Source organism: Pan troglodytes, chromosome 1, assembly GCF_028858775.2.
Source record: "Pan troglodytes isolate AG18354 chromosome 1, NHGRI_mPanTro3-v2.0_pri, whole genome shotgun sequence".
In the NCBI taxonomy this organism is placed as follows: domain Eukaryota; kingdom Metazoa; phylum Chordata; class Mammalia; order Primates; family Hominidae; genus Pan; species Pan troglodytes.
In genome coordinates, this window is record NC_072398.2 from 142,032,516 (window position 1) to 142,050,001 (window position 17,486).

Here is a 17,486-nt window from a genome sequence, read left to right on the forward strand (position 1 = left end):
AATATCACAAAGATAATTATCCCCCTTCTTCCTAGATTCTTGTGAACTTTAGAAACTATGAGACAATAAATGTTTCAGTTCACTACATTTAGAGGGTATTTCTTATGCAATATCAGATAATTAATACAGAAACTTTTACCTGACTTGGAAGAGCATAGATTGTTATTGTCTGCTTTGTTGTTGTTGTTGTTGTTGTTGCTGTTGTTGTTGTTGTTGTTGTTGTTGTTTTCAGACAGAATCTCTCCCTGTCACCCAGGCTGGAATGCAATGGTACAATCTCAGCTCACTGCAACCTTCGCCTCCCAGATTCAAGCAATTCTCCTGCCTCAGCCTCCCGAGTACCTGGAATTACAGTCACATGCCACCACGCCCGGCTAATTTTTTGTATCTTTAGTAGAGACAGGGTTTCACCACGTTGGCCAGGCTGGTCTCGAACTCATGACCTCGTGATCTGCCCACCTCAGCCTCCCAAAGTGCTGGAACTACAGGCGTGAGCCACCGCATCCGGCTATTGTCTCCTTTTTGTTCTTTATATAAACTGAAACATACACAATGTTTTGCTGTATGACTGACTTCCTTAACTCAATATTATGTATTAAAATATATGTGACAGCTTTTGGGTTCTGTAATAATATTTCACTACAGATACTTAGGAGTGGAAGTATTCAATATATAGTATGCATTTTTTCACCTCATAGTATATAATATCAAATAGATTTTTAATATGATTGTCACAATTTATACTCTCATCAGCAATATTAAGACTCCCCAATGCTCTACATTCTTGCCATCATTTGGATATGTCAGCCTTTTGGATTATAGTCATTCTAGTGGGTACATGTAGATTTCATTCACAGTTTAATTTGGTTTTCCTTGAGAAAAAAAGACAATTACGGAAGTTGAACATGTGTTCATGTTTGCTGTTCATTAGGAGATCCTCTTTTGGATGAGCTTATTTAAGACTTTTACTTCTATTTTTTTGTAGATTTGAAGACTGCATTACATATTCTAATTATATATATAATACGTTTTTAATCTTTGATTTACCTTTTCAGTCTCTTAATTATATCTTTGTCAGTTCTCAATTTTAATGTAGTTAAGTGTATTGACTTTTTTTTTACACTTAATATTATAGTTTTGTATCAGTTTCCCAATCTGGAGAATGTGAAAATAATGTCATTGAATTTTTTTTTCTAAAAGTTTGATTGTTTTATCTTCCACATTTAGATCTATAATCCATTTGGAACTGCCTTATTTTTAATGTCAGGAGGGTAAGAACCAGGTTTTATTTCTTTCTAACATGTGTATAGAAGGCCTGACACCATTTATTGAGATTATCCTTTCACTATCGTTACCATAAATCAACTCATTATATGTATAGGTCTGGCAATTACATTGAATATATAGATATATTTGTGGAAAAATTAGACTCACAAGATAGTCAGTCTTCCAATCCATAATCATGATATGTTCTACCATTTATTAGCCCTTGGCATATTGCATAGTTTTCAGTGTATAGTCCTTGGCATATTTTGTTATATTTATTTCCATATTTTGTTAGATAAGTAAATTACTTTGAAGCATAAATACACATATAGAAAAGTGGACACATCATAAATATACAGCTCTGTGGATTTGAGCAAACTAAATATATTCAGAATGCCAGCACCCAAAGAAAATTCAGAATACAACAGTTTCCATGAAGCCCTCTTCATGCTCTACCACCTCCTCCTACACCCATCAAGACTACTATCCTGCTTTGGTACTTTAGGCAAATGGAATCTTAGAGTACATATTTCTTAGTATCCAGTGTCTTTTACTCAATAATAAACATGTAAGATTGGTAGATATTTTTGGGTTTAGCTGTAGGTCAATTGTTCTCATTGCTCTATAGTGTTTATTATATGAATATATCATGAATTATTTAACACTCAACTCTTGATGAACATTTGAGTGCTTTCACTTTTATGTCTAACTCTGGTGTCTGTGGTTATGCAGAGTTTTCCGTTATATTCCTATGCCATTTGGTGGTTTTCCAGGGCCAGCTGAGATGATGCTGTGTCACTGACAGATCCTTTCCAATAGGACTTTCCCAACCATAATGAAGAAGACCTCTCAGTTTTGGGTTGGCAGTTTAACATGAGATAGAATTGGACATAGTGCCTCATCTACCCTCACTCCCAAATGTAAGACAATTGAGAAAGCACATTTGAGTGTAGTAGAATTAGTTAAAGATATAAGTGTTGGAAGTTTTCTTCCTAAGATTTCTCTGACCATCATAACTTTGAGGGTAACCACAGCCCTTCACTCCACAAAAGCCCAGCCCACTTCTACCTTGCTAGTTTCAATCTGTCCTCTCCTATAGTCTATCATCTTCCCTCTACTCACTACCTTGTTTTTCAAAACAAACACAATTTTTTAACAAAGCAATTTAATAGTCATTTTTTCTTGCTTAGGTATCTGCTGATACTTAAATTGTTGGAGCTATGCCTCTTCTCCAATATGCATTTCAAGTTTGTTTCCAAAAACATACATTTCCCTCTCTATCAGGAATTTTGGAGCCTGACATTAATATTAAACAATGAACCTTATTTTTTACATTTTTATAATACATTATCCAAATAGCCATTCTGCTACAAGTGAAAAGGAAATTCTACAGAAAACCTATGGGAGTTCCACATAGTGCACAGACACCATTGCTTTGGAAACTTTGTGGCAAAATATGTCACAAGAGAGACATGAGCTTAAATCAAATTAGGCATTTTGAGGACCCTGAGGTTTAGGTGAATTTTTACCAGAGCATCAGGTGCACATGCCATGAAATGTCCTGGCAGTTGAAACAGCCCCAGTGGAAGAATATTGGGTCTGAAGGCAACTTCAGGTACAGTGGTTTATTTAATCCTTAGCAGATGGCTCTCATGAAGAATTCTATAGATTTATATTTTTAAAAATAAACTTATTGTTCTACAAGAACAGTAAAGGAGTGGATCTTAGAAATAAGCCTATTATGTAAGTAGCTATTCATTGATTTCAGTTTTAATCTCAATCACAATCACAGGAAACAACATCTCCAGCTGCCTTGGATTGACCAAAGAGCTTTTCTTTGGTCTGGAAACCCTTTATGCAAGATCTTATACAAGACTGTTTTAAACACAATGACTGGAAGTGTGTGCAAATTGCTGGGGACAGAGGAGAAACACCTTCCTTTTGCTGTTGTTTTCAATAGCAAGTGTTTAAGGCAGTCACTTCTTGAAATCTTTTTACAAAGAGGTTGGTCATTTTAGGAAGCTGGGGATTTTTTGGGCCTGCAGTTTAAGTTCCACAAGATGGAAAAGTCCTAGGCTGTTGTACAGCAATGTGAATACACTTAACACTACTGAACTGTACACTTAAAACTGGTTATGATGGTAAATTGTATGTAATATGTAAAGCTCATTAGAGAAAAATTTAAAAGGAAAAAAGTTAATACATCAACAAATTGATTATGAAATTTACATTTGAATTGAAATGTAGAAAACTACCAAATAATAATGAGACTAAAAAAGAGTTTTGAATACATACAGCAAGAAGCCATGATTGAAAACAAAGGCAGTTAACTAAAAATAGTGTCTATAAATCAGTGTATATTTGGCACACATCCAGTACAAATCCAGTGCTGGCACAATTCACAAAGTGATCCTAATTTTCACTCAGAAAAATTGGTTAATTATTGGGGAAAATTCACCCCCGATATTTCACATAGGTTCTTTTCTATTTTCTCTAAGTGTCAGCTGGTCTGAGAAATAAAGGGAAAGGGTACAAAAGAGAGAAATTTTAAAGCTGGGTGTCCAGGGGGACATCACATGTCGGCAGGTTCTGTGATGCCCCCTGAGCCGTAAAACCAGCAAGTTTTTATTAGCAATTTTCAAAGGGGAGGGAGTGCATGAATAGGTTGTGGGTCACAGAGATCACATGCTTCAAGGGCAACAAAAGATCACAAGGCAGTTGGAGGCAGGGTGAGATCACAGGACGGGGTGAAATTAAAATTACTAATGAAGTTTCGGGCACGCATTGTCATTGATAACATCTTATCAGGAGACAGGCTTTGAGAGCAGACAACTGGTCTGACCAAAATTTATTAGGCAGGAATTTCCTTGTCCTAATAAGCCTGGGAGCGCTACGGGAGACCGGGGCTTATTTCATCCCTTATCTACAACTGTAAAAGACAGACGTTCCCAAAGCGGCCATTTCAGAGGCCTCCCCTTAGGAACACATTCTCTTTCTCAGGGATGTTTCTTGCTGAGAAAAAGAATTCAGCGACATTTCTCCTATTTGCTTTTGAAAGAAGAGAAATATGGCTCTGTTCCATCCAGCCCACAGGCAGCCAGACTTTAAGGTTATCTCCCTTGTTCCCTAAACATCGCTGTTATCCTGTTCTTTTTTCAAGGTGCCCAGATTTCATATTGTTTAAACAATTTGTGCTGTTAACGCAATCATCACAGGGCCTGAGGCGACATTCATCCTCAGCTTACGAAGATGACGGGATTAAGAGATTAAAGTCAGGCATAGGAAATCACAAGAGTATTGATTAGGGAAGTGATAAGTGTCCATGAAATCTTCACAATTTATGTTCAGAGGTTGCAGTAAAGACAGGTGTAAGAAATTATAAAAGTATTAATTTGGGGAACTAATAAATGCCCATGAAATCTTCACAATTTATATTCTTCTGCCATGGCTTCAGCCGGTCCCTCCGTTTGGGGTCCCTGACTTCCCACAACAGTTAATAATAGGAGCCAAAACAATGTATTGGAAAAGAATTAGCTCCATTGTTAAAACACAACATAAATAAGTCATTTTAGTGTAGTACTGAGTTTACTAGAATAAACAGAAAATAGAACAGAATAGATGATTGAGAAACAAATTTAAGTGTATATAAGAACAACCGTCAGGCTATTTTTTTTTAGTTAACACATAATAGTTACACATATCTATGGGACATAGAGTGATATTTTGATACATATACATAATGTGTAATGATCAAATCAGAGTAATTAGCATATTCATTGTGAGAAAACATTTTAAATGGTCCACTTTCAAGACACTATAAATGTAAGTACTGGCAGGCAAATGGAACAAACCGCATGGCTTATGCACCTAGAAGGTCACAATAAGCAAACAGAATGTAGATGAGGGGTCAGCACATAAAAGGGAATAAAGTTGCGTTATTGGGAAATCAAAACTTAAGCGGGGAAGGGGAGGGAGTATAACCTTATAAGGGGGATATTGAAACTTAGGCGATGTCTGGGAAGATTTTGACCCCATAGTACTCAACCATCAAGGAACTGGGGTAGGGACTTGCATGATAGGAGATAAATTACCTGTTGTAACTGCCCCATGTGTGCCTGTCTACCATGTGCCCGATCTTGCAACACCATTATTAAGTCTCATTTTCACTGTTCTTCGTGCCTCTAAGTCAGTTCTTCGGGTTTGGACAGGTGAGCGTGTTTCTCACATTCATCACCTCAAACATTTATAATTTCTTTGTGTTAGATAGATTCAAAATCCTCTCTCCTAGCATTTTGAAAATATACAATAAATTATTGTTAACTATATTCGCCCTACAATACTATAGCACACTTAAACTTATTTCCCCATCTGGCTATAATATTGTAGCTGTTAACCAACCTCTCCCTACTGTCCTCTCCCCTCTACCTTTCCCAGCCTCTAATAATCACAGTTCTAATCTCTACTTCCATAAGCTCAACTTATTTTAGCTTTCATATGCGTGAGTATTTATCTTTCTGTGCCTGGCTTATTTCATTTTAATTATGTAGGCTTATCCATGTTTTCTTGAATGACAGGATTTCACTTTTATGACTGAATACTAATCCATTGTGTAGCTACACTATACTGTCTTTATGCATTCATCTGTAGTTGGATATTTAGGTTGATGCAGTATCAGCTATTTTGAATAGTGCTACAATAAACATGGAGTGCATATATTTCTTCTATATACTAATTTCCTTTTTAACTTTTATTTTAGGTTTCTTTTAGGTTATGTACAGTTTTCTTATATAGCTAAATTGCATGTCATGGGATTTTGGTGTACAAATTATTTCATCACCCAGGTAATAAGCATGCTATGCAACAGGTAGTTTTTCAATCCTCTCCCTCCTCTCAACTTCCACCCTCAATGTGGCCCCAATGTCTGTTGTTTCCTTCTTTCCTTTGGATAAAGACTTAATAGTGGAAAAAACTGAATCATATGGTAGTTCCATCTTTTTAGTGTTTTTGAGAAAGGTCCACACTGTTTTTCATATGGCTTTACTAATTTACTTTCCCACTAATAGCATATAAGAGTTCTCTTTTCTCCTCATCTTTATTAGTATTTGCATTAATTTTTTCAATAGCCATTCTAACTGAGGAGAAATGATATATCATTGTGGTTTTGATTTGCATTTCACTGATGATTAGTGAGGTTTAATTTCTGGGATACATGTGCAGAACGTGCAGGTTTGTTACATAGGTATACATGTGCCATGGTGGTTTGCTGCACCTATCAACCCATTATCTAGGTTTTAAGCCCTGCGAGCATTAGGTATTTGTCCTAATGCTCTCCCTCCCTTGCCCACTACCCCCAAAACAAGGGCCAATGTGTGATGTTACCCTCCCTGTGTCCATGTGTTCTCATTGTTCAGCTCTCGCTTATGAATGACAACATGTTATGTCTGGTTTTCTGTCCCTGTGTTAGTTTGCCGAGGATGATGGTTTCCAGCTTCATCCATGTCCCTGCAAAGAACAAGAACTCATTCTTTTTTATGGCTGCATAGTATTCTATGATGTACATATGCCACGTTTTCTTTATCCAGTCTATCATTGATAGGCATTTGGATTGGTTATAAGTCTTTGCTATAGTAAATAGTGCTGCAATAAACATAGGTGTGCATGTGTCTTTACAGTAGAATAATTTATAATCCTTTTGGTATATACCCAGTAATGGGATTGCTGGGTCAAATGGTATTTCTGGTTCTAGATCCTTGAGGAGTAGCCACGCTGTCTTCCACAATAGTTGAACTAATTTACACTCCCACCAGCGTGTAAAAGCATTCCTATTTCTCCACATCCTCTCCAGCATCTGTTGTTTCCTGAATTCCTAATGATCACCATTCTAACTGGCGTGAGATGGTATCTCATTGTGATTTTGATTTGCATTTCTCTAATGACCAGTGATGATGAGCCTTTTCTCATATGTTTGTTAGCCACATAAATGTCTTCTTTTGAGATGTGTCTGTTCATATCCTCTGCCCATTTTTTGATGGGGTTTTTTGGTTTTTTTCTTGTAAATTTGTTCAAGTTCGTTGTAGATCCTGGATACCAGATCTTTGTCAGATGGATAGGTTGCAAAAATTTTCTCCCATTCTGTAGGTTGCCTGTTCACTCTGATGATAGTTTGTTTTGCTGTGCAGAAGCTCTTTAGTTTAATTAGATCCCATTTGTCAATTTTGGCTTTTGTTGCAATTGCTTTTGGTGTTTTAGTCATGAAGTCTTTGCCCATGCCTATGTCCTGAATGGTATTGCCTAGGTCTTCTTCTAGGGTTTTTATGGTTTTGGGTTTTACATTTAAGTCATCAATCCATCTTGAATTAATTTTTGTGTAAGGTGTAAGGAAGGGGTCCAGTTTCAGTTTTCTGCATATGGCTAGCCAGTATTACCAGCACCATTTATTAAATAGGGAATCCTTTTCCCATTGCTTGCTTTTGTCAGGTTTGTTGAAGATCAGATGGTTGTAGTTGTGGGTGTTGTTTCTGAGGCCTCTGTTCTCTTCCATTGGTCTATATACATGTTTTGGTACCATAGCATGCTGTTTTAGTTACTATAGCCTTGTAGTATACTTTGAAGTCAGATAGCACGATGCCTCCAGCTTTGTTCTTTTTGCTTGGTATTGTCTTGGATATACGGGCTCTTTTTTGGTTCCATGTGAAATTTAAAGTAGTTTTTTCTAGTTCTGTGAAGAAAGTCAGTGGTAGCTTCAGGGGAATAGCATTGAATCTGAAAATTACTTTGGGCAGTATGGTCATTTTCACGATATTGATTCTTCCTATCCATAAGTATGTATGGAATGTTTTTCCATTTGTTTGTGTACTCTTTTATTTCCTTGAGCAGTGGTTTGCAGTTCTCCATGAAGAGGTCCTTCACATCCCTTGTAAGTTGTATTCCTAGGTATTTTATTCTCTTTGTAGTAATTGTGAATGGGAGTTCACTCATGATTTGGTGCTCTGCTTGTCTATTATTGGTGAATAGGAATGCTGGTGATTTTTGCACAATGATTTTGTATCCTGAGACTTTGCTGAAGTTGTTTATCAGCTTAAAGAGATTTTTGGGCTAAGATGATGCTGTTTTCTAAATAAATAATCATGTCATCTGCAAATAGAGACAATTTGACTTCCTCTCTTCCTATTTGAATGTGCTTTATTTATTTCTCTTGCCTGATTGCCCTGGCCAGAACTTCTAATATTATGTTGAATAGGAGTGGTGAGAGAGGGCATCCTTGTCTTGTGCCAGTTTGCAAAGGGAATGCTTCCAGCTTTTGTCTATTCAGTATGATATTGGCTATGGGTTTGTCAGAAATAGCGCTTATTGTTTTGTGATATGTTCCATTAATATCTAGTTTATTGAGAATTTTAGCATGAAGGGGTGTTGAATTTTATTGAAGGCCTTTTTGGCATCTATTGAGATAATTATGTGGTTCTGTTAATATGATGGATTACGTTTATTGATTTGCGTATGTTGAACCAGCCTTGCATCCCAGGGATGAAGCCAACTTAATCTTGGTGGATAAGCTTTTTGATGTGCTGCTGGTTTTGGTTTGCCAGTATTTTACTGAGGATTTTCACATTGATGTTCATCAGGGATATTGGCCTGAAATTTTCTTTTTTTGTTGTGACTCTGCCAAGTTTTGGAATCAGGATGATTCTGGCTTCATAAAACAAGTTAGGGAGGAGTCCCTCTTTTTCTATTGTTTGGAATAGTTTCAGAAGGAATGGTACCAGCTCCTCTTTGATACCTCTGGTAGAATTTGGCTGTGAATCTGTCTGGTCCTGGACTTTTTTTGGTTGGTAGGCTATTAACTATTGCCTAAATTTCAAAAGTTGTTATTGGTCTATTCAAGGATTTGACTTCTTCCTGGTTTAGTCTTGGGAGGGTGTATGTGTCCAGGAATGTATCCATTTATTCTAGATTTTCTAGTTTATTTGTCTAGAGGTGTTTATAGTATTCTCTAATGGTAGTTTGTATTTCTGTGGGATCAGATAAAGGGTGATATCCCCTTTATCATTTTTTATTGTGTCTATTTGATTCTTCTCTCTTTTCTTTTTTATTAATCTGACTAGTGTTCTATCTATTCTGTTAACTTTTTCAAAAAAACAACTCCTGGATTCATTGATTTTTTGAAGGGTTTTTTGAGTCTCTATCTCCTTCAGTTCTGCTCTGATCTTAGTTATTTCTTGCCTTCTGCTAGCTTTTGAATTTATTTGCCCTTGCTTCTCCAGTTCTTTTAATTGTGATGTTAAGGTGTCAATTTTAGATCTCTCTTGCTTTCTGATCTGGCCATTTAGTGCTATAAATTTCCCTCTTAACACTGCTTTAGCTGTGTTCCAGCTAAAAAGATTCTGGTATGTTGCCTCTTTGTTCTCATTGGTTTCAAAGAACTTCTTTATTTCGGCCTTAATTTCATTATTTACCCAGTAGTCATTCAGGAGCAGGTTGTTGAATTTCCCTGTAGTTGTGCAGTTTTGAGTGAGGTTCTTAATCCTGACTTCTAATTTGATTGCACTGTGGTCTGAGAGACTGTTTTTTATGATTTCCAATCTTTTGCATTTGCTGAAGAGTGTTTTACTTCCAATTATGTGGTTGATTTCAGAATAAGTACTATGTGATGCTGAGAAGAATGCATATTCTGTTGATTTGGGGTGGAGAGTTCTGTAGATGTCTATTAGCTCTGCTTGGTCAAGAGCTGAGTTCAAGTCCTGAATATTCTTGTTAATTTTCTGTCTCATTGATCTGTCTAATATGGACAGTGGGCTGTTAAAGTCTCCAACTATTATTGTGTGGGAGTCTAAGTCTCTTTTTAGGTCAGGTGCTCCTGTATTGGGTGCATATATATTTTGGATAGTTAGCTCTTCTCATTGCATTGATCCCTTTACCATTATGTAATGCCCTTATTTGTCTTTTCTGATCTTTGTTGGTTTTAAGTCTGTTTGGTCAGAGACTAGGATTGCAATCTCTGCTTTTTTTTTCTTTTCATTTGCTTGGTAAATTTTTCTCCATACCTTTATTTTGAGCCTATATGTGTCTTTGCATGTGCAATGGGTCTCCTGAATACAGCACACCAATGGGTCTTGACTCCTTATCCAATTTGCCAGTCTGTTTCTTTTAATTGGGGCATTTACCTCATTTACATTTAAGGCTAATATTGTTCTGTGTGAATTTGATTCTGTCATTATGATGCTACCTGGTTATTTTGCACATTAGTTGATGCAGTTTCTTCATAGTGTTGATGGTCCCTATATTTTGGTATGTTTTTGTGGTGACTGATACCTGTTTTTCCTTTCCATATTTAGTGCTTCCTTCAGGAGCTCTTGTAAGGCAGGCCTGGTGTTGACAAAATCCCTCACCATTTGCATGTCTGGAAAGGATTTTATTTCTCCTTCACTTATGAAGCTTAGTTTGGCTGGATATGAAATTCTGGGTTGAAGATTCTTTTCTTTAAGAATATTGAATATTGACACCCACTGTCTGCTGGCTTGTAGGGTTTCTGTAGAGAGATCCACTGTTAGCCTGATGGGCTTCCCTTTGTAGGCAACCTGACCTTTCTCTCTAGCTGCCCTTAACGTGTGTTTCTGCATTTCAACCTTGGAGAATCTAAAGATTATGTGTCTTGGAGTTATTCTTCTCAAGGAGTATCATAGTGGTGTTCTCTATATTTCCTGAACTTGAATGTTGGCCTGTCTTGCTGTTCTCCTGGATAATATCCTGAAGTGTGTTTTCCAACTTGGTTTCATTCTCCCCATCACTTTTGGGTAGACCAATCAATCGTAGATTTGGTCTTTTCACAGTCCCATATTTCTTGGAGGCTTTGTTCCTTCCTTTTTATTCTTTTTTCTCTAATCTTGACTTCCCGTCTTATTTTAGTAAGTTAATCTTAAATCTCTGATATCCTTTCTTCCACTATTGATTTGGCTATTGATACTTTTGTATGCTTCAGGAAGTTCTCGTGCTGTGTTTTTCAGCTCCATCAGGTCATTTATATTCTTCTCTAAACTGAATATTCTAGCTAGCAGTTCCCATAACCTTTTATCAAGGTTCTTAGCTTCCTTGCATTGGGTTAGAACATGCTCCTTTAGCTCAGAGGAGTTTGTTACTACCCACCTTCTGAAGCCTACTTCTGTCAATTTATCAAACTTATTCTCTGTCCAGTTCTGTGCTCTCGCTGGAGAGGAATTGGGATCATTTAGAGAAGAAGAGGCATTCTGGTTTTTGGAATTTTCAGCATTTTTCTGCTGGTTTTCCCTCATCTTTGTGGATTTGTCTACTTTTGATCTTTGAGGCTGATGACCTTTGGACTGGGTTTTTGTGGGTGGGGGGGGGTCCGTTTTGCTGATGTTGATGTTATTGCCTTCTGTTCGTTTTTTTCTCTTGGTTAGGCCTCTCTTCTGCAAGTCTGTTGCAGTTTGCTGGAGGTCCACTCCAGACCCTGTTTGCCTGGTATCACCAGCAGAGGCTGCACAACAGCAAGGATTGCTGCCTGCTCCTTCCTCCAAAAGCTATGTCCCAGGGGGGCACCGGCCTGCTGCCAGCTGGAACTCTCTGGTATGAGGTGTCGCTGTTGGGAGGTCTCTCCTAGTCAGGGACCCACTTGAGAAGGCAGTCTGTTCCTTAGCAGAGCTCGAGCGCTGTGCTGGGAGAATCCTCCTTGTCAGGATCCGCTGCTCTCTTCAGAGCCGGCAGGCAGGAAAGTTTAAATCTGCTGAAGCTGTGCCCAAAGCCGCCCCTTGCCCCAGGTGCTCTGTCCCAGGGGGATGGGAGTTTTTTTTATCTATAAGCCCCTGACTGGGGCTACTGCCTTTCTTTCAGAGATGCTCTGCCCAGTGAGGAGGAATCTAGAGAGGCAGTCTGGCCATAGCTGCTTTGCAGTGCTGTGTTGAGTTCCATCCAGTCCAAACTTCCCAGCCTCCTTAGCACTGTCAGGAGAAAAATTGCCTACTCAAAGCCTCACTAATGGTGGACGCCCGTCTCCCCACTAGACTCCATTGTCCCAGGTCAACTTCAGACTGCTGTGCTGGCAGTGAGAATTTCAAGCCAGTGGTTCTTAGCTTGCTGGGCTCTGTGGGAGTGGGACCCACTGAGCAAGACCACTTGGCTCCCTGGCTTCAGCCTCCTTTCCAGGGGAGTGAACAGTTCTGTCTCGCTGGGGTTCCAGGTGCCACTAGGGTACAAAAAAAAAATCCTACAGCTAGCTCGGTGTCTCCCCAAACAGCTGCCCAGTTTTGTGCTTGAAACCCAGGGTCCTGGTGGTGTAGGCACAAGAGGGAATATCCTGGTCTGTGGAGTGCAAAAACCGTGGGAAAAGCATAGTATCTGGGCTGGATAGCACAGTCCTTCAGGGCTCCCCTTGGCTGAGGGAGGGAGGACCCTGGCTCCTTGCACTTCCCAGGTAAGTCAATGCCCCCACCCTGCTTCTCCATGGGCTGTACCCACTGCCTAATCAGTCCCAATGAGATGAACAGGGTACCTCAGTTGGAAATGCAGAAATCACCTTCTGCGTTGGTCTCACTGGGAGCTACAGACCAGAGCTGTTCCTATTCGGTCATCCTGCCAGATCTAAGACATGTTGAACATTTTTTATATACTTGTTAGCCATTTGTATGTCTTCTTTTGAGAAACGTCTATTCATATATTTTGCCCATTTTTTAAATAAGATTGTTTGTTTGTTTTTGAGTTGAGACTCTTGTATATTCTGAATATTAGTCCTTTGTCAGTTGAATAGCTTGCAAATACATTATTCCATTACATAAGATGACTCTCCGTTCTGTTGATTTTTTTCCTTTGCTGCACAAAAACCTTTTAGTTTAACAGTCTCATTTGTCTATTTTTGCTTTTGTTGAGTGTGCTATTGAAGTTTTACCCATCAAATTGTTGCCTGGACTGATGTCCACAAGTGTTTTCCCTATGTTTTTCTGTGATAGTTTTAAAGCTGGGGGTCTTACATTTAAATATTTAATCCATTTTGAATTGATTTTTCATATAGCACATTAATATCCACATTTCCCAGCATCAATTATGAACATACATTCCCCAATGTATATTGCTGGCCTCTGTGTCAAAAATAAGGTGACTTTAAATATGTAAATTTATTTCTGAATTCTCTATTCTGTTCCATTGGTCTACGTGTCTGTTTTTTACTGTCAGGTCATTTTTTATAAAATTAAAACTCAACTCATTTCACATAAGTGACATGAAAGGAAATTCTTCATGGATAAAAGTTTGAAATCTTCCAATGTGCAATCTTGGGCTACATACAATGTGCAATCTTGGGTGACATGAAAGGAAATTCTTCATGGATAAAAGTTTGAAATCTTCCAATGTGCAATCTTAGGATACATATTTCAGTGTTCAGTGCTCCATTCTTCCACTCCTCTCCAGGCCTTTGCTTTTATGCTTTGAGTGCAAGTCAATCTTACCCACTAGAGTAAGTCCAGTTTAGGGCAGTGCCTGTGTCTAATTCATCTTCATACACTTCTCAGCACCTAGTACAGTGCTGTGCATGCAGTGTATTTGCTCTCTATACACACACATGCATATGGTTGTTTTTCTAGCTTGCAGGTCTTGCATCCATTTGATATGAGACTCAGTGACCCCAGCTGAATCACTGAATCCCTCTTGCTATGCACTCTATGGGCAGCTGCATAGAGCTCTTTGTGTGAAAATAAGCTTACTATCAAAACATTCCACACCTGAAATTCAGTCTGTTCATTGGATGCTGATATTGAGACTGCTAGGCATATATACAATAATTATTGCATCATGTAATAATACTAAACTGTGAATTAATTTGATCTGTGACCATCTACTAGAAGGATTCCATAGACTGCAAACCAAGTGAACTGAAAGTGAGGAAATGATGCTTCCTCACCCCCACCATCTAAATGAAAAATTCCCTAAATATTTTTTCCCAGCTGTCTGACATAAAAACAAAAAGCACAAAAACTGTCCCCAACACATTGCACTAAACAGAAAAGAGTGGTTTTCTTAATATCTAGTCTATTTCCCAGAAATGAAGAGCTTGTCCCTGCTTTCACTTTCAACTTGGGGCAGTTTTGGTAGTTTGAGTCTTTCTACGGATTTGTCCGTTATGTCTAATTTAATTTGTTGGCATACAGTTGTTGATAGCATTACCTTAAAATCTTTTTTATTTTTGTAAGGTCAGAAGTAATGTCCCCCTTTTCATTCTTGATTTTGGTAATTTGAGTCTCCTGTTCTTCTGCTGGGTTTTTTGTTTTGTTTGGCCAGTCTAACAAAACAGGTTTTTTTTTGCCAATTTTGTTGATCTCTTCTAAGAACAGCTTTTGATTTTATTGATTTTCTCTACTTTTGTCTTATATTCTCTATCTCATTAATTTCTACTCTTTATTTCCAAAATTCTTTATTATTTTCTTCTCTCTGGTAGCTTTGGATTTAGTTTGCTCTTCATTTACCAGCGTCTTAAGGTAAAAGATTAGGTTATTGATTTGAGTTCTAATATTTTCTTACTAATTTCTCTAGAGTGTATCATATATGTAATTTATGAGAATGTATATCACATTTATGCTAAATCAATTCCAATGAGAAAATTTTTACTCTTATAAGTCTAAAAATACTAGTTTTCTCACTCTTTTGATACTATTAAATACGTTAAATATATGTTCAAACAATATAATACATTGTTATAATTAATTCACATAATTTTATGTCTTTTAAAGAAGCTGAAGGGGAAGGTATAAATGTATAGAGCTTGTTATGTTAACTTACAGTTTCAGGTTCTCTTAATGTATTCCTGGGGGTTCAAGTTAACATCTGCTGTCATTTCTTTATTCCAATGCAGCTTCGCTCCTACTGTCCTCTCTTGTCCTGTTCTTAAGTATATCACGTTTCTATATGTTATGAGCCTGAAACACAATTATATACATATTGCTTTATACAACTGTCTTTTAAAAATTAGTTAAAAAGAGAAATAAGAAGAAATATGCATTTATACAGTCTTTTATAACTATATAATTATCTTACTGGTGCTCTTTGTTTGTCCATGTGGATGTGTATTGCCATCTGGAGTCATCTGCTTTCTGCCTGAAAACCTTCTTTTATTAATAGTATTTCTTGTAAAGTCAGTCATCTAGTAGTAAATTTTATTTATGTTTCCAGGCTTGAATATCCCCCCGGCCCACACTCTTTTTCAAATAAAGTCAGTTTCTGAGGGAAAAGCTTTGGAGCTCTGATTTTATGGACTGCCTCTCTCTCTCTCTGGAAAATATCTCTGAGTCATGACCCCTTCGAATGGGCAGAGGTGGTAGCTTCTGCTCTTTGCCAGTTGCCCCTCCCAACATGGAAAAACCACCCTACAAGTGAACCAGAGTGAGGGTAACAGGCCAGGGTTTCTCATTCTGCCATTCCTGAGCTAAAGCTGAAATCTTCTTGCAAAAATTATAACTGAGAATATTATTATGTGAAAGAGATCTGACCTGACTCTATCTTACTTCTAACCTCCAAGCTGTCCTTGTTCATCCCTGAGCATAGGCCGAACTGACATTGAAGGAATTTAGTCAGCCTTTTCCCGAAATAAAACCCCTTCTTCCCTGAGAACTAGACCAACTTTGCAAGACTAACAAATCAGCCATGAGATTAGAAATTGTGGTCTGAGAGTCATGCAGCTAGAGGCCACAAGATTCCAGACCTCTCCAATTGCCATCCAGGTCAATAAACTGGCTCATCTGGTCTTGTGGCCCCCACCCAGGAACCAACTCATGCAAGAGGACAGCTTTGATGCCCTATGATTTCATCCCTAACCCAGCCAATCAGCACTCCCCACTCCCCAACCTCCTATCCACCAAATTATCCTCAGAAACCCCCATACCCACATTTTCAGGGAGAATCATTTGAGTAATAATAAAACTTGAGAATCCCATACAGCCAGCTCTGCGTGAATTAAACGCTTTCTCTACTGCAATTCCCCTATCTTGATAAATCAGCTCTATCTAGGCAACAGGCAAGGAGAACCTGCTGGGCAGTTATGGAGCCTCTGCTCTATGAGTGGGACTGGGAAAGTTTGGGAGCCCTTGACTTCTGGTCACACTCACCAGAAATTTAGTCTTTACAGCTCACTATTGGAGGGGATGAAAAATTCTGGTGGACTGGCACTCCTGATGGGAAATGTTATCCCTGCTCAGAATGTGAGAGAAGAGGCAGCCCCACCTTCTTTCCATAGCCCCCAGTAGTGGACCTTTTGTCAACCCGAACTGAAAATGAGGATGAAGAGGCCCAAGGGTCAAGTGCCACAGACTCTTGTTATTCTTACCAGAGTTATAGGAGCTCTCCTTGAATAGATGTTTCATTGTGATGTATGCTTCCAGGACAATCTGCAGAGATTTTAAATGGTTCAAATAATTTTGACAGATGTAAGAATGTTATGCTCTAAAAAGTAAAAGACTTTAAAGTAGTTTTAATAATAAAGGAGCTACAGTGTTAAGGAAGGATGATAGAAAGAGTTTAGATAAAATTATTTTACAAAGTATGAATGAGAAAAGACACTATATCTGCAATTTATATACATCTAATATATAGTTTTAATGTGTAAGTGAGAAATGCTTGGCCGGGCCTGGTGGCTCACACTTGTAATCCCAGCACTTTGGGAGGCCAAGGTGGGTGGACCATCTGAGGTCGGGAGTTCGAGACCAGCCTGACCACCATGGAGAAACCCCATCTCTACTAAAAATACAAAATTAGCCAGGATAGTGGTACATGCCTGTAGTCCCAGCTACTTGGGAGGCTGAGGCAGGAGAATTGATTGAACCCAGGAGGTGGAGGTTGCAGTGAGCCGAGATCGTGCCACTGCACTCCAGCCTGGGCAACAAGAGTGAAACTCCATCTCAAAAAAAAAAAAAAGAAAAAGAAAAAGAAAAAAAAAGAAATGCTCACACAAGGTTGGGTCTGGTGGCTCATGCCTATAATCCCAGCAATTTGGGAGGCTGAGGCAGGGGGATCATTTGAATGAAGGAGTTCCAGACCAACCTAAGCAACAAAGTGAAACCACATCACTATAAATATATTTTTTAATGAAATGTTCACTCAGGCTTTTTACTATTTTATTTGCTTTTGCTGTAAAATAGAGATAATGCCACTTATTCTGTATGTTAGAAGTCATTACTGAATTAGACATAAAACACAAACAGCTCTCAGAAAACAATCTATAAAAATAA

At 38.2% G+C, this 17,486-nt stretch overlaps 1 long non-coding RNA gene across 1 annotated transcript; it reads right to left on the reverse strand.

Annotated features, from left to right (window-relative positions):
- Nucleotides 1-139: 139 nt before the first annotated feature.
- LOC107967228 (uncharacterized) lies at nucleotides 140-16,672 on the reverse strand. The gene is made up of 3 exons (XR_001707570.4): nucleotides 16,586-16,672; nucleotides 15,046-15,182; nucleotides 140-257 (listed from the first exon to the last, which is right to left on the reverse strand). It is a non-coding gene; the product is annotated as an uncharacterized LOC107967228 (long non-coding RNA).
- Nucleotides 16,673-17,486: the final 814 nt, after the last annotated feature.